A 26,497-nucleotide genomic window follows, 5' to 3' on the forward strand; every position below is an offset into this window, starting at 1 on the left:
AGTACCTCGGAGCCTACATATCCGAGGACTTGACATGGACCACACACATTAACAGTGTGGTGAAGAAGGCACGACAACGCCTCTACTTCCTCAGGCGCCTAAGGAAGTTCCAAGTCAGCCAGAAGATCCTTAAGAACTTCTACTCATGTACAATAGAGAGCATCTTGACCGGCAACATCACCTCCTGGTTTGGGAATAGCACTGCAAAAGACCAAAGCAGACTACAAAGAGTGACACGTTCAGCCGAACGCACAATTGGAGGGGGGCTCCCCACCCTCCAGAACATTTACTACAAGCGTTGCAAGGGCAAGGCTAAGAGAATCATTAAAGACTCCAGTCACCCGAACAACTGCCTCTTCGAACTGCTGCGGTCAGGCAAGCGATACAGGAGTCTCAAGGCGAGCACAGAAAGACTCAGAAGTAGCTTCTATCCCCAGGCCATCAGGCTGCTAAACGAACAATGAATGAACACTACACAACAACAACCACCAAACGCACATAGCACACACATCCACACGCACACACTCACTTTAAACAAACACACTGTAGCACCCACTCCACACACTTTATAGCACACACCCACTTTAAACAAACACACTGTAGCACCCACTCCCCACACTTTATATTTATGGATGAATGATTGCACTACAACTCGTACACCTTACTGTAAATTGTACCTAAAATTGTACCTAAAATTGTACCTCATCCCATTTCTGCTTTGCACTAGATAGTACTGTACATTAGTACACTGCATAGTATTGTGTATTGTATATTATATGGTAACTCAGAACATTGTACATATGTCTATACCGAACACTGTGACCTCATTTTCTTCTTCTAAATTCATACTATATTATGTTATTATGTTATTTGATACTATCTTGTCTAGCACAGTCTCTGGAGCGTAACAGTAAGAAGCATTTTGTATGAAAGTATTCTGTACTTCTGTATGACAACTATTAAAGAACTTGAACTTGAACTTCCATTTATTCATTTGCTTAGATTTTTCAGGTCTGGTCAATTTTATTATTCACAGTCAAAAGAATAATAATAATAATAATTGAATTGATATTCTCATTTGGTTCATTACAATTTACTCAAGCCTATAATAACAGACACAGTATTTCTGACACTGGGAATACATTCCCTGAGATCCATAGATGTCCCTAGAATCAGATACCAAGAACATGCAAATGGCCATTTAAAAAATGTAAATGTTTATTCTACGTTATTATGGAATGAATGAGATTTTTCGTAAAAAAAAAAAAAACGTCATTAAATTATTATTATAATTTTTTACATTTTGAGTTAATTTTCATAACGCGATAATTTGCTGTGTAATTAATTAATCTAATTAACGTGATAAACTGACAGCCCTAGTTCTTAAGGGTGTTAAGCTGTGTTTATCATAAATTGATCAATACAGACCCTATTAATTAATGGTGTGTTTCTTTTTCAAATGTAGCCAAGAGTAAAGGAGATTTTCCCCTATCCATAGATGTATGATTTGGCCATAATAAGGTAATTTATAGTTCATCAATTTTGAATGTATAATTCAAATGGATTCTAATTTATTACTGTATCTACAAATCCTTCTGTTGAATCATCTTCCCTTGATTCATTTGCTTAGATTTTTTTTACACAGGTGCTGAATGAGCTCAGTGAGCGAAATCAGAAGATGTTAGCATGGTGTTATTCACCGCAAAGATGCTAAATAAATCATAATTTACATTCTCCTTTGTTTCATCACAATTTACTCAAGCCTAGTAACAGATACAATATTTCTGATACTGGGAATACATATCCCCAGGTCCCTAGATGTTCCTAGATACCAAGAACATGCTAATTGACTTTGTAGAAGTGGAGCAATCTTCCATTTACTTGGGCATGTACCTTTAGGCGAAATTTCTGAAAATAGGGCTACAGCTTAACAGGTTAAATGTCTTCTTACAAACATGTGTTCTTAAACAGCCAACGTGTTCTCAGCTGTCTCCCCTGAAAGAGGAATGCCACTGATTCTTTGCACCTGAATTTGTATACATCGACCATGATATCCTAATAAATAATCTAGAAAAGTTATTTGGTCTTTCTGACTATGTATTAAATTGGTTCAGAACATATCAAAGAGAGAGCTTCCTTGGTCCATTATTATTCTCACTATACATGCTGCCACTTGGAGACATCATTAGAAAACACAATGTATGTTTCCATAGTTACGCAGATGACACACAATTGTACATCTCCGCTGAACCAAATAACCACACAGCTATTAACTCCATTTCCGCCTGTCTCTTAGCAATAAACAAATGGATGACGAACAACTTCCTAAAATTAAATGAGGGCAAAACTGAAATCCTACTAGTCGGTCCTATAACAAAAAGCAAAATGTTACAGAGCAATATGGGGCAACTTACTCCTTGGATCAAACCCGAAGTTACAAGTCTTGGTGTTATAATAGACTCAGACCTAAGCTTTAAATCACTGTTACGACCCTGGCTCAAAGGCCCGCAACCTATATGTACACCAACACCAAAACCCTGTGCTCAAACTCAAAAAGCTACTCTATCAAGGAATTACTGGTGTAAACTAAAGTACAAGGATAGAAGACAGTGATAGCTATCTGTTAACCCACACTCCTCTAACCACAGACCCTGCATGTGTGTTACCAGAGCTGGTTTTAAAGCTGCCAGCAGGTAGCCAATCAGCAGCAATTAGCTAATTGGCAGCCCTCACCTGCATGCCCCGTGACACAGGAGTGATCAGGCCTGCATGCACAGTGACACAGGAGTGATCAGGCTCCTAGTACATAACATCACACATCAACAAGGTGACAAAAACATAATTTTTCCACCTTAGAAATATAGCTAAGGTACGGCCGTTTATAAATAAAAAAGACGCTGAAAAACTGATCCATGCCTTTATTTCAAGCCGACTTGACTACTGTAATGGTCCACCCAAAAAAAAACACAGAACGACTTCAACTCATTCAAGAGGAGAGACCACATCAGTCCAGTATTAGCTAACCTACACTGGCTTCCGGTAACATTTAGAATTGATTTCAAGGTCCTCCTCCTTATATACAAAGCACGAAATTTAACAGGACCAAGCTACATTGCAAATTCTCTAGTCAAGTATGTGCCTCCTAGAACATTGCGATCATCTACTACTGGTCTATTGAAGGTTCCAAGTCTAAGGAAAATCGGGGATGCAGCCTTTGCAAACTATGCACCAAAGTTATGGAACACACTACCTATGGACATTAGGGAAGCTAGATCTCTTAATATTTTCAAAAATAAGCTAAAAACTTACCTCTTCACCATAGCCTTCTAATACACTCTGCTGTTGATTGTACTGTAGCACTATTTTACTCTGTCCATTCTATTGCGTAATTTTACTATCTATTCTATTCTACTATTTTATTGCACTGTATTATTTTACTCTGTCTATTACTTTTTATTACAGGTTCAAAACTGTCAGGTATTAAATTGTGTGGGTATCAAACAAGAGACTGTCAGGCTTTAAAACTGTGTATAGGACAGAGGCCTAGAACTGTACCCTGAGAGAGGGAACTGCGCCCTGAGAGGGAGGTTTGCCCTGAGTGGGAGGTTCGAAGGGTCAAAGTGGGTATAAAACAGGAGGGAAGACTGTCAAGTTTTAAACTGTGGATGGATACCAAACAGAGAAGGTAAAGACGACTTTGAACTGTTGAACAGTAATCCAGATTTGTATTCTATTTTATTGCACTGTAAATATATATTTTTTATCTAATCTATTCTACTATTTTATTGCACTGCACTATTGCACTATTTTACTCTGTCTATTTTATCTTACTCTTTTTATTATTGTCTATTTAAAACTGAATCAAACCATAAACAAGGTGGCCTGTTGGGATGTGAAAAACTGTGATTTTATGTCTGCGCTTTATGTGCTCATTTTATGCCTGTCTTTTTTCTGCTGTGAAGCACTTTGAGCTGCAGTTTCTGTATGAAAGGTGCTGTATAAATAATGTTTATTAATATTATTATTATTATTATTATTATTATTATTATTATTATTATTATTATTATTATTATTATTATTATTATTATTATTATTATTATTACATAAACAGCCCGCTAGCTCCTTAAGAGCCTCCTTAATCATGCAACCACAGGACCATGTCCACACAGAATCCAACCACAGGCAACGCAAAACCAATTTGCGCCTGATCAAAATTAGATTAGATTCTAAAAAAAGAGGAATGGGTGACATGGTGTCAGGAGAGGGGCGCACAGCAGCTGAAGTGAAAAATAAATAGGCTGATGTGAAATCAGAGGCCACATTTTTTTTTCTCGCAAAACTCCATTGGTATCCAGACATAGAGATGCAAATTACTCATCTAGTGTTGACTCTGCACCTCACATCCCAGGAATTTATTATTAATTATGAATTATTATTCTTATATTTTTTCCTAAACGTTTTACAGCAATATTAGTGGTGAACTCCTATTGCTAACTCCATGTTTAAATACTTTTTTTTATTAGATATTATCTGAGGAATGATGTTGTCAATCTCTATTCATAAATGTCACACTTAAGTTATAACAATAGATCATGTTACATTATAGCAATAAATCAGGCCGGGTGATCAGAGTGTGCGCGGGGCAGCTGGCTGGTGTGTTCACAGACATTGTGTGTGGTCCCCTCCTGTTCAAGTCATCCACCATTGTGCCAGTAAGCCTACCAAAAAATAGCAAGGTAGCATGTTTAAAGGACTGGCACCCTGTTGCCCTCACTAAAAAGAAAAATACCACCTGAATTGGACCCTCACCAATTAGCTTACTGGCTAAACAAATCCACAGACGACGTAATAGCCACAACACTCCACAAAGCCCCTACCCATCTTGATGAGAGGGGTTCCTATGTGAGGATGTTATTAATTGACTATAGTTCACTATTCAACACCATAGTCCCTGCCAGATTTGACACCAAGCTCAGGGACCTACTGTCGGACTCAACCCCAGTATGAGCAGCTGGATCCTGGTTTGCCTGTTTCTCCAGGCAAAGAATTTAACCATACCAACGAACCCTTGATGAACCCTTCTTTTTTAAGTTCATACAATGTTTACTAGAAACAGTAGATGGGGTTTGGAGTGACAGTTGTTTGCGCTTTTTTGAGATTAGAGGGCAATGTTTTTCTTCAGTTCTGACTTTTTATCACAGCAATAGATTTCATACTGATTCTATATCAGTATCAGATGTGGAATACTGGACACATTGTGTCAGTGTCAAGGCCACTGTTCCAGGTATGACCAGACTGCAGTGACTAGGCTAAAGCTTTTAATATGGCCCCTAGGAGGATTAGCTGTTAACAAGGTTAAGTACAGCGTCAGCGAAAGAGAGGATTGGGCCGCTGGCATTCTGCCTGCCTATACCTGGGCCTCAACAGAACTCTGCAAGGGTCCATGACTACAAACAAACAAGAGTCAGATGGGGGCAGCTTCAGAGTGTTTGTCAGCTGTCCAGAAAAAAGGAATGCACGTTGTGGACTAGAGTCAGACTACCAGTTGACTGAAATAATAGATGTCAATGGATGACTGAAATTTAGTGATATTTCCAGATTTAAAACGTGACCAAAATGTCAAATAAGTAAAATGGACTTTAAAATGTTTCTGTCAAAATGAACACTAATTGAATACCTCAGATGAAGAACCATATACGTCTGGTTTCAAACCTACTCATATCTAAACTTGGAGTATTATTTATTGTCACTTCTCAATTGAAGTTAGAACTTAAATCAATAATCTGCTCTCCAGAGTCGCAGAATCACATTTTAATGGGTGAGCTCTAACTATGCTAAATGTAGCTAAACATTTATTTGAAATGTAAGTACAATAACTTGTTAGTTTTAATAAAAAAAATTTAAATACAAACTCCAATTGTTTATTTTCACTACATTCCTACATTCCTTTGTCTGATCAAGACAATAGCCCACATCTCCCACCATATCAAGGTTTTCTGCTGGTAAACCTATGTCTGTCACATTACATTTACATTTAGCTGACGCTTTTATCCAAAGCCACTTACAAATTGTGTACAGCAGGAGGGGTACACCTCTGGTGGCTGAGGGTAAGTGCACAGGGCCGCCTCAGGGGGTGTGCGAGCAGTGCGGTCGCACAGGGCCTCGTGGGAAGGGGGGCCTCGCACAAAAAAAAAAAAAAAAAATAATTGCGAGGCCCCCCTTCCCGCGAGGCCCTTTTTCATCACAGACCTAAAATCTAGTTTTGCTTATATGCTTATATATTTCACATTAGACACGTTTGTAGAATGTGTCTGACTTGTTCCTGGCTCTGCGGCTCTGCAGCAGACATACTCACTATTGGAGCTCTGGGGCTCTGCAGCAGACATACTATTGGTTTCAACGAAGGGAGGGGTTACATGTGTACAGTCGGCCAGCGTGCGTCAGCTGCGTTTGACTATTTCGCGCGTGCAGCATTGGAGGTTATGCTTATGCCAGCCAAGACGAAGAGGACGGTCGTTCGGCAGATGGACTGAAGATGAAAGTTGTTGCATGTTAGACAGTTCAGTCAGGCTAGCCATGTCGGCTTAGCTAAAGGCAGGGACAGCTAGTTAGCTTTAGCTACGTTATAATATCGAGTGCTAACGTGTGGTTCAGTCGGGATAGCCATGTCGGCTAGTAGCTAGCTTAGCTAAAGGCTAACTAGCGTTAGCTAACCTAGAGAGAGCGCGTGCAGCATTGTTATGCCAAGATGAAGAGGACGGTCGTTCGGCAGATGAACTTCGTCAACTCCACGCAGTTGTCTCCATCCTCTTGGACGTTTGGTGAGTTTTTAATGCACTCTATTCTATTCCCGCCGTGGATATATCTCTCTCTCTCTCGGGCCGGCTAGCTATCGTGGCTAAGGCTAACGTTATGTTGGCTAACATTATGTTGAGCCAAGCGGGCCGGCTAGCTAACGTAGCTAACGTTATATTGAGCCAAACAGGCCGGCTAGCTGTTGTAGCTAATGTTATATTGAGCCAAAGCGGGCCGGCTAGCTAACGTAGCTAACGTTATATTGAGCCAAACGGGCCGGCTAGCTGTTGTAGCTAATGTTATATTGAGCCATGCGGGCCGGCTAGCTAACGTAGCTAACGTTATATTGAGCCAAACGGGCCGGCTAGCTGTTGTAGCTAATGTTATATTGAGCCAAGCGGGCCGGCTAGCTAACGTAGCTAACGTTATATTGAGCCAAACGGGCCGGCTAGCTGTTGTAGCTAACGGTGTGTACCTGGTGTCAGTACCTGGCTACTCTATTTGCAGTTAGCCTATTTAGCTGATGTCGGCCGTTGGCTCCTTGCTACCTTGTTTTCTCTAGTATAGACCCTCTTCTCTTTGGATTTAAGTGTTGATCTTTGTCCTTTTGGATCTATGTATATTCATGTTGCCTTTGTGAAGTTATCTTTTCCTTCTGTTTTGTTCTTCCATTAAAAGTTGAATATCCTTTAGGGGCTCATCTTAGTTGTCTTGCTTATCTCTCTCATACATGCTCTCTCTCTAACACACACACACACAGACATGCTCTCTCTCTCTAACACACAAACACACATGCTCTCTCTCTCTCTCTTTCTAACACACACAGACATGCTCTATATCTCTCTCTAACACACAATATTACATGCTCTCTCTCTCTATATATTTCTCTCTCTTTCTAACACACATATACATGCTCTCTCTCTAACACACACACAAACAGACATGCTATCTCTCTATCTCTCTCTTTCTAACACACACAGACATGCTCTATCTATCTCTCTCTCTTCAATTCAAATGGGCTTTATTTCACATTCTTGTATTTCTCCCAGTATGTATGGGAGTTTTGAGTTATTGTCCATGTTTTCAAAGTCTCTTTGGGTGTTTGCAATGTTTGGGACACACACACATTTTACACTGTACATTGGAATATTGACAAAGCCTTACTTGGTCATTTACTGTACAACTAGGTTAGGACATTTGTAGGGGCCAGTTTCGAATTGCAGTCTCACGTAGGTGTTTTTTGAGAGTGTTTTTGAAGGTGGGTAGTGATTCACATTCCTTTACAGCTTTAGGCAGGGCGTTCCACATTATACAGTGCTGTATATTTGTACTACGACTAGTAATAATATCGGCCGATATGGCCGTTTTTTTACACATCGGTATCGGTCCGATATCAAGATAGGGCCGATATAAAAAAAAAAAAAAAAAAAAATCTTTTTTTTCTTCTTTTTACATGTTTTGGCCTTAAATAGTTTCAAAATATCAGTCATTTCTGAAAATAAGTTACAAAAGTAAAAAAAATTATGCGTTTTGGAAAATAGCTCTTTATTTGATTATCATAAAAAAGTGTTTTCTATACAGAGATATCGACATCGGTAAATATCGGTATCGGCCAGAACAGCAATATTAATATCGGTTATCGGTATCGGCCACAATTTTCACATCGGTTTGATTGATTGATTGAAAAGTTTATTAACAGATTGCAGAATGGGTACAGTACAGTACAGCTCAATACGTACAATTGTTAAGGGGATGCAGACCAGAGAAAGACTTTCGACTTGTTTACATCAGTGCATCACTAACTACGACTATGCTTGCACCTCATGGTACCAAAGCACCTCAAAGGCGCTAAAAACAAGATTACAAACATCACAAAACAAACTGGTCAGACTTCTACTTGACCTTACCCCTAGAACCCACCTCACATTCACTCACAGACGGCAGAGGTGCCAACCTGCTCATCAGGAGCAATTGGGGGTTAAGCGTCTTGCTCAAGGACACTTTGACACGCTGCCGGGAACATTGGAATGCGCTGGCTGCAACCCCCACACACCATTGAAATGCTAATTGTCCAGCACCTAGTATTTACTACTCTCATGATGGAAGCAGGCTACTCTCTCATGATAGAAGCAGGCTACTCTCATGATGGAAGCAGGCTACTCTCTCATGATAGAAGCAGGCTACTCTCATGATGGAAGCAGGCTACTCTCATGATGGAAGCAGGCTACTCTCTCATGATAGAAGCAGGCTACTCTCATGATGGAAGCAGGCTACTCTCTCATGATAGAAGCAGGCTACTCTCATGATGGAAGCAGGCTACTCTCTCATGATAGAAGCAGGCTACTCTCTCATGATGGAAGCAGGCTACTCTCATGATGGAAGCAGGCTACTCTCATGATGGAAGCAGGCTACTCTATCATGATAGAAGCAGGCTACTCTCATGATGGAAGCAGGCTACTCTCTCATGATAAAAGCAGGCTACTCTCTCATGATGGAAGCAGGCTACTCTCATGATGGAAGCAGGCTACTCTCTCATGATAGAAGCAGGCTACTCTCATGATGGAAGCAGGCTACTCTCTCATGATGGAAGCAGGCTACTCTCTCATCATCTCATGATAGAAGCAGGCTACTCTCTCATGATGGAAGCAGGCTACTCTCATGATGGAAGCAGGCTACTCTCTCATGATAGAAGCAGGCTACTCTCTCATGATAGAAGCAGGCTACTCTCATGATGGAAGCAGGCTACTCTCTCATGATAGAAGCAGGCTACTCTCATGATGGACGCAGGCTACTCATGATGGAAGCAGGCTACTCTCATGATGGAAGCAGGCTACTCTCATGATGGAAGCAGGCTACTCTCTCATGATGGAAGCAGGCTACTCTCATGATGGAAGCAGGCTACTCTCTCATGATGGAAGCAGGCTACTCTCATGATGGAAGCAGGCTACTCTCATGATGGAAGCAGGCTACTCTCATGATGGAAGCAGGCTACTCTCTCATGATAGAAGCAGGCTACTCTCATGATGGAAGCAGGCTACTCTCTCATGATAGAAGCAGGCTACTCTCATGATGGAGGCAGGCTACTCTCTCATGATGCTTCCATCATGCTGTCTTTGTAATGTCTGTTCTGTTGTGCTTTTAGTTTTGGCCCAAGAAAAGTAGCTGATGTTCTGCCAGCTAATGGGGCTCATAATACAATCCCAAGTCCTGCTTAGCTACATAACTAATCAAAGAAATTGTGTGTTTTTCAGGGAAACCAGCATATGAAATGTATGAAACCCACCCCCAGACTGGGCACCTTCTGTTGACCTCGGGCACACAGAGGTCAAAGCAACACACACTGATCGCTTTACCCGGAAAACGAAGAGACAGCTACACCGGTATATCATAAATGTCTAGATGTTACAGTACTGTCTATCTGTATGTCATATAAGTTATGATGAATTGAAAATGGGGGACCCTGATGTAAACAAGACGAATGTCTTTCTCTGCTCTGCATCCCCTTAACAATTGTGTGTATTGAGCTGTACTGTATTGTACCCATTCTGCAATCTGGTAATAAAATGTTCAATCAATCTGCTCCTCCCAGACCAGCGATGGATGAAGCTGCAGCTCCACAGAGGTCAGAGGTGCATGAAGCTCCACCACCACTTGAAGCTGCACAGATGTCAGAGGTGCATGAAGCTCCACCACCAGTTGAAGCTGCACAGATGTCAGAGGTGCATGAAGCTCCACCACCAGTTGAAGCTGCACAGATGTCAGAGGTGGACGAAGCTCCACTACAGGACCACATAGAACAGGAGGAATGCAGTGGGTGTAACCGTATGCGTGGTGAAATGAAGTCCATGCGTGATGAAATGAACTACTTGTTCGAGGAGAACATGACCCTGAGGAAATAGTTGTCCCAGGTGAAGATGAGTGCAGAGTCCTTGAAAGATGATGATGTGAAGGTCAGATTCTACACTGACCTTCCATATTGGACCTTGCTGCAGGCTTTGCACACATTAGTTATTCCATGCCTGACAAAGGCAGGCCGAAAACTGTCTCCTTTCCAGATGCTTCTCCTAACTCTGATGCGACTGAGGCTGAATCTGCCGCAACAGCACCTTGCACACCTCTTCGGTGTAAGCCGAACAACAGTGGCCACCGTGTTTAGAGAGACCTTATGTGTACTACATCATCACCTCTCAGAGTTGGTACACTGGCCGAGTAGACATTGCCTCCAACTAACCATGCCACATCAGTTTGTAGAGGCTTTTGGCAATCGTGTTGCGGTTATTCTGGACTGCTTTGAAATTGGCACTGAGAGACCATCAAATCTGAAAGCGCAGGCACAGACATATTCCCACTACAAGCAAAAGCACACTGTTAAGTACCTGATTGGCATTACACCACAGGGGTCTATCTCTTTCTGTCGTAATCACAGCACGGGCCTACTTCACTCCCCCTCCTTTTCCCCTCACGTCCTCCACACGCTCCTCTTCATCCCCCTCTCTATCCACTGCGCACTCCTCATCATCCTCTCTTTCTTCCTTCACCCTCATTCACCCAGCTGTAGTCCATCCCCCTAATCCACACACGGGCAAACACCCCACTCTCCCCAGCTGCACCCTATCCTCCCCTGATGAGGGGACTATATCTGCACCTCGACGCTGACCAGAAGCTGTCGTGGTATTAATTACCACTGCCCAGGTACGACGTCTCTGCCACAAGCTCTACTGCTAGATACCCTCCGTGTATTGGCTTACTCTAACTCGTTTCTCTCCTGTGCCCCAAAGGACCGCCGTCCCTGTCTGGACGTCACCTGTTCCCGAGAGGAACACCTATCTCCCGCTGCCACCCAGCAGCTCCAGCGTCCCTGTCTGGACGTCACCTGTTCCCGAGAGGAACACCTATCTCCTGCTGCCACCCAGCAGCTCCAGCGTCCCTGTCTGGACGTCACCTGTTCCCGAGAGGAACCCCTATTCACCCGCTGCCCCCCCAGCAGCTCCCCCGACAAGCACCAGGACCGCTTGCTCGCTCACTGCCGCCGTGGCAGCCACAGGACAGAACATTAACCCCGTTCTATTTTCCCCCCCAATTCCTGTGTTGCTCAATTCAATTAAACACCCTTGAAACCGCTCCCTTTCTCTTCTCGCGTATTCAGCAATTGGGCTGTGCTCCAGACTCCAGTTCTCACACTTTCATTTCCAAAGGGTGGGGAGGGCGTGTAAGTGACAAGCATCTGACCGAGAACAGTGGTCTCCTCAATAAACTGTTGCCTGGAGACTTGGTTTTAGCAGACCGTGGATTTGACATTGGGGACCATGTTTCATTAATGTATCGGTGAAAATCCCTGGATTCACAAGCGGACGTGCCCAGATGGATCCAAAATCTGTAGAAGAGACACTGCAAATAGCTCACCTCAGGGTCCATGTTGAAAGAGTGATCGGTTTGGTACGCAATAAGTATCGCATGCTACATAATACCATACCAGTCCAACTGCTGGTTCCATTTGAAGGCGAGGACTTTTCTTTCATTGACAAGATTGTGACTGTGTGCTGTGCCTTAACGAATATGTGCCACAGTGTTGTTATGAAACCACCAGACCATGCGTTACCAGATAGTGAGGGAGAGACGGAGTGAGGTACTGAGGTAAATCTGTTATGCTAAAGCTAAAATGGAAAATCAATGCCTCTTAGTTTTACTGATGTGGATTATTTAAATTCAGTTTGTCATGTTTTCAAAGTTATTTGAACAATGTTATGTCCTGTAAATACTAGGGCTGTCAAAAGTTAATGCTTTAACTGTATTTCACAGGAGAGAAACTGTATTCATTGAAAGCTATTAAAATTGCCTTTGAATCTAAATATACTTTCTGTGTTTTTACATTAATTCCATGATTTCTAAAAAAAAATATTTCAAACCATTCCAATTATTAACACCTTTACTGCTGTAGCATACGATTGGTAAAACAGTAACATATGGTAAACATTGGTACAACATTGCTAGAACAGATGTAATATAGCATTGTATATTAGTATACTGCATAGTATATTGTATATTGTATGGTAACTCAGTTACTTCTAGTCTGCATCGAACATTGTACATATGTCTATACTGAACACTGGGACATCTATTTTTACTTGTCTAGCACAGTCTCTGGAGCGTAACAGTAAGAAGCATTTTGTATAAAAGTATTCTGTACTAGGGCGGTTAGGTGGTCGAGCGGAGATTGCGTTCGTCACCAGCCCCGGAGCTGTGAGCTGGATTCGCCTGTTCGAATCCAGCTCACAGCTCCGGGGTTGTCACCAGCTTGGCTGGCCGTCTGCACTGATACAATTGGCTGTATCAGAGGGTGGGAGAAGCTGGCGGGGTGGGTCCGGGTCGTTGTAAACAGCGACTCCTACAGTTCGGTCGGGGCGCCTGCTAAGCGCAGATTGGACGTGAGGGGGATAGTGTGGTCCTCCCACACGCTACGCCCTCTCAATGAGAATCCGCGCTGCCAGGTGAAAAGAAGCGGTGATTGGCTGGACGTGTGTCGGAGGAAGCACGTGGTAGCCTCCACTCTCCCAAATGATCTGACTGTGGGGGGTAAAGCGCAGCGACCAGGAAGGGACTGGGAATTGGCATACGACTAACATTGGGATGGGAGAAAAATCGGAGGAAAAATGGAGGGGGAAAAAGACCAATAAAAAAACAGAAGAAGGAAAAAAATCCACATCTGGCATGAGTCGCACCACCACACAGTCTTTCGTCGTCCACACAACAAAGTCACAAAAGTTTGACATAGTCACAAAGATCTGAGTTTGTGTTTGCCTGTAGTATTTGTGTGCCCGCTTCTAGCTAAACATCCCGTCTGTACATTCAAGGCAAAGGTTTTTATCTTCAGAAGCCTGCAGGATAGTGTTGTAGCGGTGCTTGGATGGGCATTTCACCTCCACACAGCCTTTCCCACAACATGTACAGTGAGTGAGCCCATCAGGGGATGCACCAACTTCTGGAAATGAGTGATTTATTACAAACCCACATTGTTCCACTGTCAGGTTCTCGTGCTTGGGTGCCATCATTGTTATGAAGGTCTGCCTTGCTTTTTCCTCGTTTTCTATTCCCCATTTCATGGCCTCTGGAATTTTCTCAAGTTTTGTTTTCTTTGGGTAGCACACAGCATTCACAGTAGAGATGGCTGGCTTGGTGACACTGGTGGACACCACGTCATGGATCTTCGAAGCTGTGATTCTTCCAGCTCTGAATGTATACCAGCCGTAGGATTTGTATTGCTGCCTCGTCTTTTTTTCCACTGCTGCTGCCTGAGTCTCAGATACTGCTACTGCATGCCTGAGGCCCTCACAGTACTGGTGAAGGACGGACAGCTCACAGCCATCCTTTCCCTGGTCACGAAGGAGTTGTAGGGACTTCGGCACTATATACATGGCTTTACAGGGTCTGCATAGTGCCGATGGTACTCTTCCGATCCGATGTTGTAAACAGCCTTGGCAGTGTGCAGAGCCTTTAAAAAGAGTGACATGTCCGTATGTGTGGGGTCGTCCGCTTTCGGACATGTACCGCCGACACGGGTCCGGATCCCTGGCACTCCTCCCTCTCCACTGATGAGCTTGTCAAACCCCTTCTTCTTTGCAGCAGCAGAAGAGTAGTCGATGTTGTGGGTTGCTGCTGCTTCAACCTTGTTTGAATTAGCAGGCAACATCCAGTAGGCTGCAACATCAGTGCACGTCTTCGATCCCCTTATCCTCACTGCAGCTTCAATCTTAAACAGTAGACCCGCTACATGTGTGCAAGATTCTGCCACGCCAGCCATGCATGTGCAATGGGCAGTCTCCACTTTGCCACTTGAATGAAGGATAACCCATGGCTCGAGTGGAGCTTCCCTTAGCCGCTGAGAGTGCAAAACCTAAGACATAAATATAATTGAAATTAGTATAGAATAAATAAACAACAACACTCATAAGAAGCTTCACTTTAACAGCTAATCACCACCACAGGCTAAAATCAAAAAGTGCAAAAACAGTGCCACTGAAGGGACAATGTACAATGCATTGTACCAGATATAGCTATGAGCTCATTTACATCTGCAGTCCCTGTACACTAACATTAGGTGAATTTATTGATTGAAATTTTTTATTACCAGATTGTAGAATGGGTACAGTACAGTACAGCTCAATACACACAATTGTTAAGGAGATGCAGACCAGAGAAAGACTTGTCTTGTTTACATCAGGGTCCCCCATTTTCAATTCATAATAGTTGCTATATGACAAATGATATGACAAATATATCAACAAAATAATAATAATTTTGTGTCTTATTACTGGATATTGTAAACAAGTCACAGTATAATTGTAATGTCATGCTTTTCTAGTGTTTTACCTAGGCTACTCTATCACTGCACAGAAATTAGTCATTTTCTTTTGAAAGTGGTCATCAATGGTTACAGGCAGCCATACTGAAATAAGTATAATGACACAAACATTCCGTGCAATCTGTTAAATAAAGTTATTTCATTCATTCATTCATTATTTCCATCGTTGTCCCTGGAGTAAACGTTACGTTACCTTGTTCGTCGTCTGTGTAATAACAAAGCCATCGTAGTTTCAGTTGCATTCCAGATCCACCCTGTTGTTGACATGTCCTTAATTCTTTGAAAACATAACGTTACTGAAATGAATAAGGAATGCAATGTTCGCTAGCTTCACAATAAAGTCTCTCTCAGTCTCGCGCCGTCCCAACGTTGATAGTGGCTCGTCTGTTATCGACACAAAGGCACAGTGATGAATGAGGAAGTCAATAGACCGCCGCCGGTCGACTTTGTGCCTCCTGGCGGCATAAAACAGAACAGCAGCCTGGGTTCCTAATTAATTCCAACGACGTGATATCACCGTGCGCGCGTCGCGGCAAAGCGGGGGGGGGGGGGGGGGGCCTCGCGTTTAAATCTCGCACAGGGCCTCGCATTTCTCACAGGCGGCCCTGTAAGTGCACATCCTAATCAAATTCCATGACTGCACATTATCTGGTATCGGAAAATCTATTGAGACAGTCCAATGTGACTTTCATCTGTGCACCAAAACTATAAATGTTGGCGCTGCTCATGGGTGATCCACAGGTCTAGCACATCTTGAGTTCCAACGACTGGTACACAACTGCTTTTGTATCTTGCCAGCCTGTCTTCACAGGTTCGTCGTCAGAAGATGATGGTCATGGTCAACTGATGGTTGTTTGCAGTATAGCCCACCTGTGATGAAGTGGTGATACAATTGTCAGTGATATAATCTCAGTTCAGACTGGAAACATACATTTGGCCATTGGATGTTAGCTCAGATTGCTTTACATACAGGCACAGAGTCGTTAAGAACACAGCGCACACCAGCCTGTCCGATTTACGACTGCTCTTCAGCGCTCCTAAATTCTGCTCTTAGTTAGGGGGGATTCCCCGAGAAGGGACCGTTCGTGAATCCCAAAACGGCCCGAACATATCTTAAGTGGAGCTAGGACAAAATGTTGTCTGATCTTTTGTTTTAAATCCGTTGGTGACTGAGACCCAGTGTCTCTTAATCTGCTATTCAAATCAGTGTCTCCTATTCTGTCTCTTAATCTGATGAAACACATTAGACACCCAGACAAATTCAACTCCTGCTTTGTAGAGCGTGTGGTAGTCATCAGATATAAGTCTGTAATAGTTGACACCCTGCTTTAGCCCCCCCCCCCGATGCATGTCATAGTTCTCTCATGCAGTCTCATCTGTTACAATGACTTGTTACTGCGAAAAGATCAGAGAGGAAAGCAATCAGGACTCTTGGGATTGTTTTTCTTTGCATCAGTAGGTATTACTAACTCTCTGTTGGAGAGCAGGATATGTTAAATGGCTTATTATCCTTTGCCGTAACTTTCATCATGGCGGTAAGCTCCTGTGTGAACCCTCTGATCATTAGCCTAAGCCATTACACTCATCTTCACCTTCAAGATACATCTTCAAGATGCAGACAGAATCTTATGAGGACAAGATAATATACAAGGTTGCCATGAGGTGAATTAACTTAAATGCATTCAACCGTTTCAGGTGTAGATTCTCACTTACTTAAAGCTACTCTATAATAATAATAATACATTTTATTTATAAAGTGCTTTTCAGGAACCCAAAGACGCTGACTCTGTCTTTATGAAGTCTGTGTGCCAACCATAGATGTTGAAACGGCAACATTTTCAGTTTGCTGCGTTAGACAGTTACAGTATCTAGAAGGAAGCAACGTTATTGATTTGCAGAATATTTTTCTCTGATCATCCCAATCCCAGTCATACCAAACAAAGATGATTTAGAAGGAATTTCAAGGTTCTACTGATTCAACCTTCAAGGCGAGTCTGGCCCCAGCTACATCACAGGCCTTTTAATCCCTCATGAGCCACAGGGCGTAATCTAAAATAACCTCAGACAGGGCCACTCGGAATGTTCCTCTAATGATAATTGTTCTGAAGGGCCAGATTAACACTGAGAATCTACGTTTTATTGTTTTATATAACTTGTATATTATTTATATATATAAGCTATATCCCTTTAAGCCTCCGTTTGAATCATAGCATTATTCGCTTTCCTCATTGGATAACGCCCTTGACACTGGCGGCGCCAAGAATCGCGCCCCCCAGACAAGTTCAAAGACGAGTCTGGACAAGTTGAGACATGCCCTTGGCCAGCGCATTGATTCCGGACAAGAGATTCGGTTGCGCCCTAGAAAGCACTCTAAGTATATATATTGTGGAAGGCGCAAACAAGCAGTTCGTCATTTAGTGTGAATCTAACGTTAACGCAGTTCGTTCGGTGTGCAGCAGTAACAAGCAGTTTGTTCGTTTAGTAACTAGTGTGAACCTTAGCAAGTGTGTGTGGACTTAACGTAATTAGTATCAGAACACGAGGTGAACCTAGCAGCAGAACTATTGGACATGTGAGCATTGGAACCTACCGCGGCGTATCGTTACGGATAACTAGTAGCTCCTTAGATACTACCTTGATATTGTAGAACCATTGTTGGTGGATTATAGTGACTTGTGGAAACGTAGTACCGTGGAGAAGAGCATCGTTAATACCATTGTCGTTTGGATTTAACTACCCTGAAGATCTGCATCGGGCTAGCTTCGAGGACGAAGCTGGCTAGCTATCATCACTGCCATCGGGCTTTGGATTACAGCTATTACCCTGCTACCGAGCACTTGGATTACAAGGACCGGATCCGTATGAGACCCCCTTTCTTCAAGTGACCAGCCTGAGTATCCGTCTATTCTTCAATCCCCTGGAGCTTACTACTCTGTGGGAGGAAATCACCAGTCTCCAGCTATACCCTCGTTTGCCCCCCTATATCGCCATCTCACGCCATGCAGCGTCCCGGTCTAGTATCCTTAGCCTAGGAATTATTAATTCCTACTGACTTTGATACTCTGACATTCTAATATCATTCGCCATAAAAGAGCGACCAAGTAATTCTCAGTTGTATATCTGCTATTAATAATAAAATACTGTAAACGATATCTCTTTGTCACCGTGCCGTCTATTGAGTGTCTGCCATAATTAACTGTACTGTCTGGCAAGTAATAATAATATGTAGTAGTGGTTTAATCTATCACAATCTTTAATACAGTCAGGGTTTTGTAACCCCTCAGTTACAATAATAATAATAACAATAATAATAATACTCAACTCATAATTAACTTTTTCTGCCAACTTTTCTTCCTTTTATAAACATCCTTTTGATATTATATTACCTTTCACTGTGCAATTTCATAGCTATATTTTTTTACCTTCATTTTAAATGACATATGAAGCACTTTGATACTTTGTTTTGAATAGTCTATAAATAAAGCAGCATAGTAAAATGTAGTCACTTATTTTGAAGGCAAAAATAAAAACAAGAGTAACAGCTTGACATGTTCATCTAAATGGCACGATGAGACACATCAAATGTTTAACATGTTAGAAGATCTCTCTTCTAATCAACGACATGGTGCAGAAGAAAAGTTCATTCATTAATAAAAGTCATTAGTTATCGGTCATTATTACATGGCGTTTTAACATTCGCCAAAATGCTTGATTGTGATTGGTCAATAGCGCTCGGTTGCCCCTAACAGCGGTCAATTATTTCTCGATAATTCACCGCTGCTACAGGCAACGCACAATAATGGCCGCTGTTAGGGGCAACAGAGCGCTATTGACCAATCACAATCAAGCATTTTGATCGCAGTCACGAAAGCTAAGCTTTACCACTATGCACAGCTGCACTACATCAGGTGCAATCAAGTCCACACACCTGCCGGCAATGACAGAGGAGCAACAGAACAACTGCGTCTGCATTTGATCTCGTCTTGTCGATGGTGTAAAATGAATTACGTATATTGTTAGTAAGTTAGCCCTGTAATAAGCGGGATACTTGGTCATTGTCGCAAAATAATACATCTTGATATTTGTCTAGTCTAGTGTGTTCATTAGATGGGTGAAATCCTCTTTCAGTGCCTCTGTGCCTGTTTTAGTAGGCAGTTAGCCTCTGGTATGCGTGCCATTAGCGTTAGCCACGCTTCTAGGCATATTTTCTTTTGGAAAGAATGATAAAAAAAATATATTATAATTTTTATTTTTTTATTCGACTAAGAGGTTGGCCAGTCGACTATGGCTCCTTTCGACCGATTAGTCGACTAATTGACTAATAGGGGTCAGCCCTACTATACATTATCCCTTACTTAATATAATTCTGACGTTGTGGAGGTGGGAACAGAGTAGATGGGAGGAGAGGAATGGAAAGCAGAGGTGGAAAGGAGAGATGAGACGGAGAGGAGAGGAGAGGAGAGGAGAGGAGAGGAGAGGAGAGGAGAGGAGAGGAGAGGAGAGGAGAGGAGAGGAGAGTCTTAGTGATAATACAGCAAATGACTTCACTGGATGACTTTCTGTCTGACGTACACAAATACCCAGTGGGTGGCAGTAGAATACAGCACTATCATTTAGACCTGGGTGTATGGGTAGGGTACTGTAAAGGGTAAATGGAAAGATGCCAGCAATGTTTCAACTCTCTCTCTCTCTCTCTCTCTCTCTCTCTCTCTCTCTCTCTCTCTGACACCCCTGGCCTGATGAGTCGGTCCTGATTTCTCATCACTGGTCTCAGCCTGTAAATAAACACCCACCCACCCACCCACACTCAAACACATACATAATCACACATACGCAAGCTAGTTCATTATCATGTTTGTTTTGGTTGCCTCAAGTGCAGCTCAAACAGCGCAGTCAGGTGACAGACAGTTATGCTCTTCAGTTTGTTGACAATCACAGCTTCAAGTTTTGGAGCGCAAAGAGGGGCGGTGCTCCATGGTGACCCCATTGCTAGGGCATGTTATGTTGATGGACATGTTATGTGTATGCCTCTTTCATATGACATATAGGCCTGTATCCATTCACTCTTAGCTATCAACGCCTTTTGTCCTCCAAGTTGTTCATCTTCTCCCCCACCTCTCTTATGCTTCCCACTATTCAACCTCTGCATGTATTTCTCAACCCTTCCAAAATAGAAGCTGTTTTGACAGAAGGGGTATGACGTTTTTAACCCCTCTTTCTCTCTATATATATCACTCCCTCTCTCATTCTCTCTCTCTCCATCTATCTCTCTCATTCCCATCACCACCATCCTCTATTGTTCTTCCCCACTCCTCCCTCCTTAACTCGCCCCTCTCTTCACTCTGTTCATGTCATCCAGCCAGAGAGGCGTGATGAGGCACGGAGAGAAATCCATCTTTAGTGGAAACTGGAAAGATTATCCATCCATGGAAGAAAGGTGGAACGATACACAGGCAAAAACATAGGTCTGTGTACAAAGGAGCTTTGTGTTTGCTTTGATGTGATCACTGAGGAGGAAATAGCGAGGAGGAATCAAAACAGATTGATAAAGGTCCAGTCATATACCAGCAAGTTTCTAAGTCTGAACTAACATCAGATTAAAGTACAACAGCATACAACATACAGGTGATTAAACTGGGTACAAAATATACAAATGAGTAGTACCGAGTGTAGTGCTAATCAGATGTGTGTAGGGGAGAACGGGGATGGTTGTCACACTTTTTACTCTAGTGTGAATTGCTCATCATCATCTTTCAATAGTCATTCCTACATTAAATTTAAGCTTACGATGTTGGCTTGAAATGTGTATCCCTCTCATTTTCCAACGTATTGTAACAAAGAGGAAATTACCTATCAAAGACACTCTGACACATTGTGACAACCAACCCCATCACAGGGATGGTTGTCACACACTTAATGGGAAACATCTTAAAAAGAAGGCAAGAAGGAAGAACTCAATTTGAAAGTTGAATTGCATTGACAAGTTGACAAATACATAACTTAATGCATCTTAACATGATCATAAACAGGAAAGACATCTTTAGGCCATCCTATATAACAAAATAAGAACAAAATAAATAGACCTAACAATAATAGCCAACACAACTAGGCTACACTCATTCACTATCTGAGTTACAGTGAATGTAGGGTCTGGTTGCACATCCAACACTTCACCCATACCTCCCATGAACAGCTGTTGGAGAACGTGTCCATACAAACCAAACAAAAACAATCATCTTCATCTGATGAAGACTCCTCCTGTCTCTTTCTTTTCTGTTTCTTCTTCTTGCTGGCTGCCTTTTCCAGCTGGGGTGGAGTACACTGGGATGTACTAGGCTTGGCAGGTGGTCTAGGCTGGGATGTACTAGGCTTGGCAGGTGGTCTAGGCTGGGATGTACTAGGCTTGGCAGCAGGGCCGCCTCAGGGGGTGTGCGAGCAGTGCGGTCGCACAGGGCCTCGCGGGAAGGGGGGCCTCACAAAAAAAAATATATATATAATTTTTTTTATAATTTCTTTTTCTTTTTTATTTTTTGCTAGGCCCCCCTTCCCGCGAGGCCCTTTTTCATCACAGACCTAAAATCTAGTTTTGCTTATATGCTTATATATTTCACATTAGACACGTTTGTAGAATGTGTCTGACTTGTTCCTGGCTCTGCGGCTCTGCAGATACACTATTGGAGGCAGCTCTGAGGCTCTGCAGCAGAATTGGTTTCAATGAGGGGAGGGGTTACAGGTAAGGTAGCGTCTGACTATTTCGCGCGTGCAGCATTGGAGGTTATGCCAGCCAAGATGAAGAGGACATCGTTCGGCAGATGGACTGAAGATGAAAGTTGTTGCATGTTAGACAGTTCAGTCAGGCTAGCCATCCCGGCTAAAGACAGGGACAGCTAGTTAGCTTTAGCTACGTTATAATATTGAGTGCTAACGTGTGGTTCAGTTGGGATATAGCCATGATGATGTCGGCTAGTAGCTAGCTTAGCTAAAGGCTAACTAGCGTTAGCTAACCTAGAGAGAGCACGTGCAGCATTGTTATGCCAAGATGAAGAGGACGGTCGTTCGGCAGATGAACTTCGTCAACTCCACGCGGTTGTCTCCATCCTCTTGGACGTTTGGTGAGTTTTTAATGCACTCTATTCTATTCCCGCCGTAGATATCTCTCTCTCTCTCTCTCTCTCTCTCTCTCTCTCTCTCTCTCTCTCTCTCTCTCTCTCTCTCTCTCTCTCGGGAGCCAAACGGGCCGACTAGCTGTTGTAGTAGCTAACGGTGTGTGGCCTGGTGTCAGCACCTGGTGCGAGGGAGGTGAGCTTGGTGTTTCATTATGAGAATATCTCCATGCTCAAGTCGGCTATAGTCCGCGAGGGACTTGTTGCCGGCACCGCTATGGTAAACACCACTCTGTAGTGGGATGTGTATTGCCTTCTTTTTCCCTTCTCTCTTCGTATGAGAAGAGGAAAACACAGCGGCTGTCTGAAGTGTTGGCCTGTATTGCTTTTCTCACGTTGTACAGTTTTTCAGTGGTAGCCGCATAGCTTGCTTCTGCGTTAGCTAATGGTTAGCGATAGCCAGGTTGAGCTAACTGTTAGCCAGTTAGCTGTTTAGCTACGACGTTAGCTGCTCGTTTTCGCTCGGCTGGGAACGTTAGCTTGATGCTATCAGTTAGCCTAGAGTTAGCTGTTAGCTTGTGCTACGACCATTGACATTAGCCGTGAGAATAGCAGGCCCTGGCACTCTGACTACGACATCATCTTTGACAGAAGATGTAGTCGGGCCTGCACCATGACAAGGCTCCGGCCATAGCTTCTTTTTGTCCCGCCAGCGAGAGGCCTTTCGTCAACGCGGAGACCTGTGTTGCGGCCTTTCGCCCTGCGTTCCTTGGTGCAGGTAAGATGTCCATTGGACATTACCCCACTCTTCCTTCCTTCCCCTCCCGAATGTTTTGTTAATAACAATGTTTTTTTCCAGGCAAAACATATGTTACTTCACAACATTTGGAGATACGACATGTGCTGTGTGTGAATTGTCTTGGTTGTTTGTGTAGCTTGGGTAGCGTTGGCCAAAGCTGTGTGTGGCCTGGTGTCAGTACCTGGCTACTCTATTTGCAGTTAGACTATTTAGCTGATGTCGGCCATTGGCTCCTTGCTACTTTGTTTTCTCTGGTATAGACCCTCTTCTCTTTGGATTTAAGTGTTGATCTTTGTCCTTTTGGATCTATGTATATTCATGTTGCCTTTGTGAAGTTATCTTTTCCTTCTGTTTTGTTCTTCCATTAAAAGTTGAATATCCTTTAGGGGCTCATCTTTGCTTATCTCTCTCATACATGCTCTCTCTCTCTAACACAAACACACATGCTCTCTCTCTCTCTCTCTTTCTAACACACACAGTCTGCCTATGGCGGCCTTTCTCGATGGCTAGGCTGTGCTCGCTGAGTCTGTACCTAGTCAAGGATCTTCAGTCACAGTGCTCAGGTATTTTTTTTGTACCTTTGGGGGGGGGGGGGGGGGGGGGGGGGGCTCGCGTTTAAATCTCGCACAGGGCCTCGCATTTCTCCCAGGCGGCCCTGCTTGGCAGATGGTCTAGGCTGGGATGTACTAGGTTTGGTAGGTGGGCTGGGGTACATTGGGCTCTGCTCGGTCTGTCCTCAGCTCATCCATCACCTCCAAGTTGGTGAAGAAATGGTCCATGTTGTGCTCATTAGCACTTTGATCGCCATGGTTAAATTTATAATTTACCATCCCTTGCCATCTCTATTTGTCTATGGAGACAAATCTTTGCAGGGCTATAACTTTTTAAATTGTATTGCTAAATTGACATTATTATGGCCCATTCAATGTCCTATATCTATTGTTCAGGGTGTAGCAACGTTATACTTTTTCATTCACATATTCATACTAAAATACGGTCTAAAGTATAAGTATGTTTTTATCGTTTTCTGCAGCTTTCTCCAGAACTTGATTTATAGCCCTAAATGCATTATATTGATTATCAAATACAGTTTGGTAGGAATCTGTGCGAGATAAAAAATGTCAACTGGATGTGCTTCTAGGAGTTACTACGTATGATCTGATGTTGACCGGATGGGCGGGGGGTCGCTTATAATTCCGTGGGCAACGTTATATCATTCATCTAGTGTGGGTGATATGATCATCAGAGCAGTTAGTAAAGAACACGTTGGAAAATAACGCTGGATCTTACCGTATCTTACTCGCGCCGTTGGGCGATGAGCGTGGAGCAGAGATATTCATATTATGGGATGTAGAAATACCCGATCCATTTCCAGGTTGTATAATAGTATATACGTCCAAATCATGTTGTTTGTCGAGTTATTTGCAACCGATCGACATCCATTGTGTCAAGATGGAGTCCTGCTATTGATAGCGAGTGCCCGGACGAAATATGGGTGAGCACCACTCCATCCACATGACTTCCTGTTGGGCGATCTGCCGATCGGCCACCAGATGGCGCTCTTGAACCGTTAGAGAGTTGAGTGGAGCTCAGCAGTATATCTCAGGTCCCCGGGGGAGAAATATGATTTCGATCACAGATTTTTGAAATATTGATATCAAAGACATGTTACGGCGTCTTCGGCAGAATGAGCATGGCGGGGAATGACGAGTTACGGCGTTTCCGGCGATTAAAGTGTTAAAAGCACTGTCATGTGCTTGTCACATGTGACAACCAACCCCAAAGAAAATGTGACGACCAACCCCAACTGGTCTTGCTAGTATCAAGGCTAACAACCATCTAAAAATGTGTTAGTTAGCCAACAAACTAATCTAAACTAAACACACTTGTTAAGGGTAACAATTGTTTCATTATAAACCAATTGTGTAAATGCCTAAAAAAAATACTGAGGAGCTGAATATTTACAATTCCACATGAAAAACTCAAAAAGTCCTCTCACCTAAAGTTCAGCTGTCTTACTCCATAGAAGACTATGTAGGTGAGCTCTGATCCCAATTCTGGACATTTCCATACCAAAATATGGGAGAAAGCACCTTTTGGTAGCGAAATATAATGAATGTGACAACCTACCCGTGTAACAACCATCCCCGTTCTCCCGTACATAGTTGTAGTATAATATGTACAGTGATACAGGTGTAAAGACAGTATGGTACTGTAGGATAGAGGTCTGCAAGGGCCTGACATTTCTGCCCCAGCCTGGCCCAAGCCTGTAGCATTCAGGCCGGCCCTACCCTAGCCCGAAAAGTTAAGCAATTATTCGGCCATAGCCCGACTTAAGCCAGAGGCCAATATTATGATGTGATGACAGACATCACACACACGCTACCTATGTTACACACACAAATGCTACATTCCGACAAAAAAAATTCACAATGTAATAACGACATAGCTCTGCGGTTAACAAGAGCAACAATTACATGCCCACAGACTAAAACATTAACGTCATGACACTAAAGCATACCGAAAACACTCATAAACCAGCAGCCAATTAATTTGAGTAAATCAGGATGAACTCACCACTTCACTCTTAGATGAACATCAGCAACAAAAACGTCTTGCGTTGAATAACTTCAACAAAACTCACAAATCTTCACCCACCGGCTAAATCCAAGAACAATCATGCAAAACTTTTGACAGTTTATTACATTCTGCTGTTCATTCGCGTTCATAGCAAAGGCAGCTTCTCCATCTCCGACATGCACGCTCTCAATAGTCTAGCTTGTTGCTTTGATGGAAACGCTGCGTGACGTGACGGTGGGCTTGTGTGTGCATGCACGACTCGCGTGTGTAAAATGAAGCGAGACAAATAAAAGGAGCCCGAGCCCTATCTAGCCATAAAAGTATCGGCCCGAGCCCGGCCCCAATCTGTCCATGGTGTCGGACTCCGTCGGGCCCCCTAGGGCTTGCAGACCTCTACTGTAGGAGTCATACTGTCCAGCAGCGTAACTAGAGTAGGATATGTACAGATATAGCTACAGTAGTATCTACAGATATGTCAAAGGACTATGTGCAGGAAGATACAGACAGGTGTGGATAGATATATATGTGGTGAGAATAAATATATATATATACTGTATATATGGTACATGCTATCATACGAGCTAAGGGGCAGGTGTATTCATATATATATATATACCGTCTGGGAGAAATGCGAGGCCCTGTGCGAGATTTAAACGCGAGCCCCCCCCCCCTAAAGGTAAAAAATAAATAAAAAATAAATAAATTAATATATAAATATATATTTTTTTTTCATACAGTCAACATATTCTTAAATAATAGCGCTGCCCGAGGCTGGGAATGATACAGTCAACATATAGCAAGAGAGAGAGAGAGAGATAGAGAGAGAGAGAGAGAGAGAGAGAGAGAGAGAGAGAGAGAGAG

The sequence above is a fragment of the Notolepis coatsorum genome, assembly GCF_963971535.1.
Source record: "Notolepis coatsorum genome assembly, chromosome: 20".
In the NCBI taxonomy this organism is placed as follows: domain Eukaryota; kingdom Metazoa; phylum Chordata; class Actinopteri; order Aulopiformes; family Paralepididae; genus Notolepis; species Notolepis coatsorum.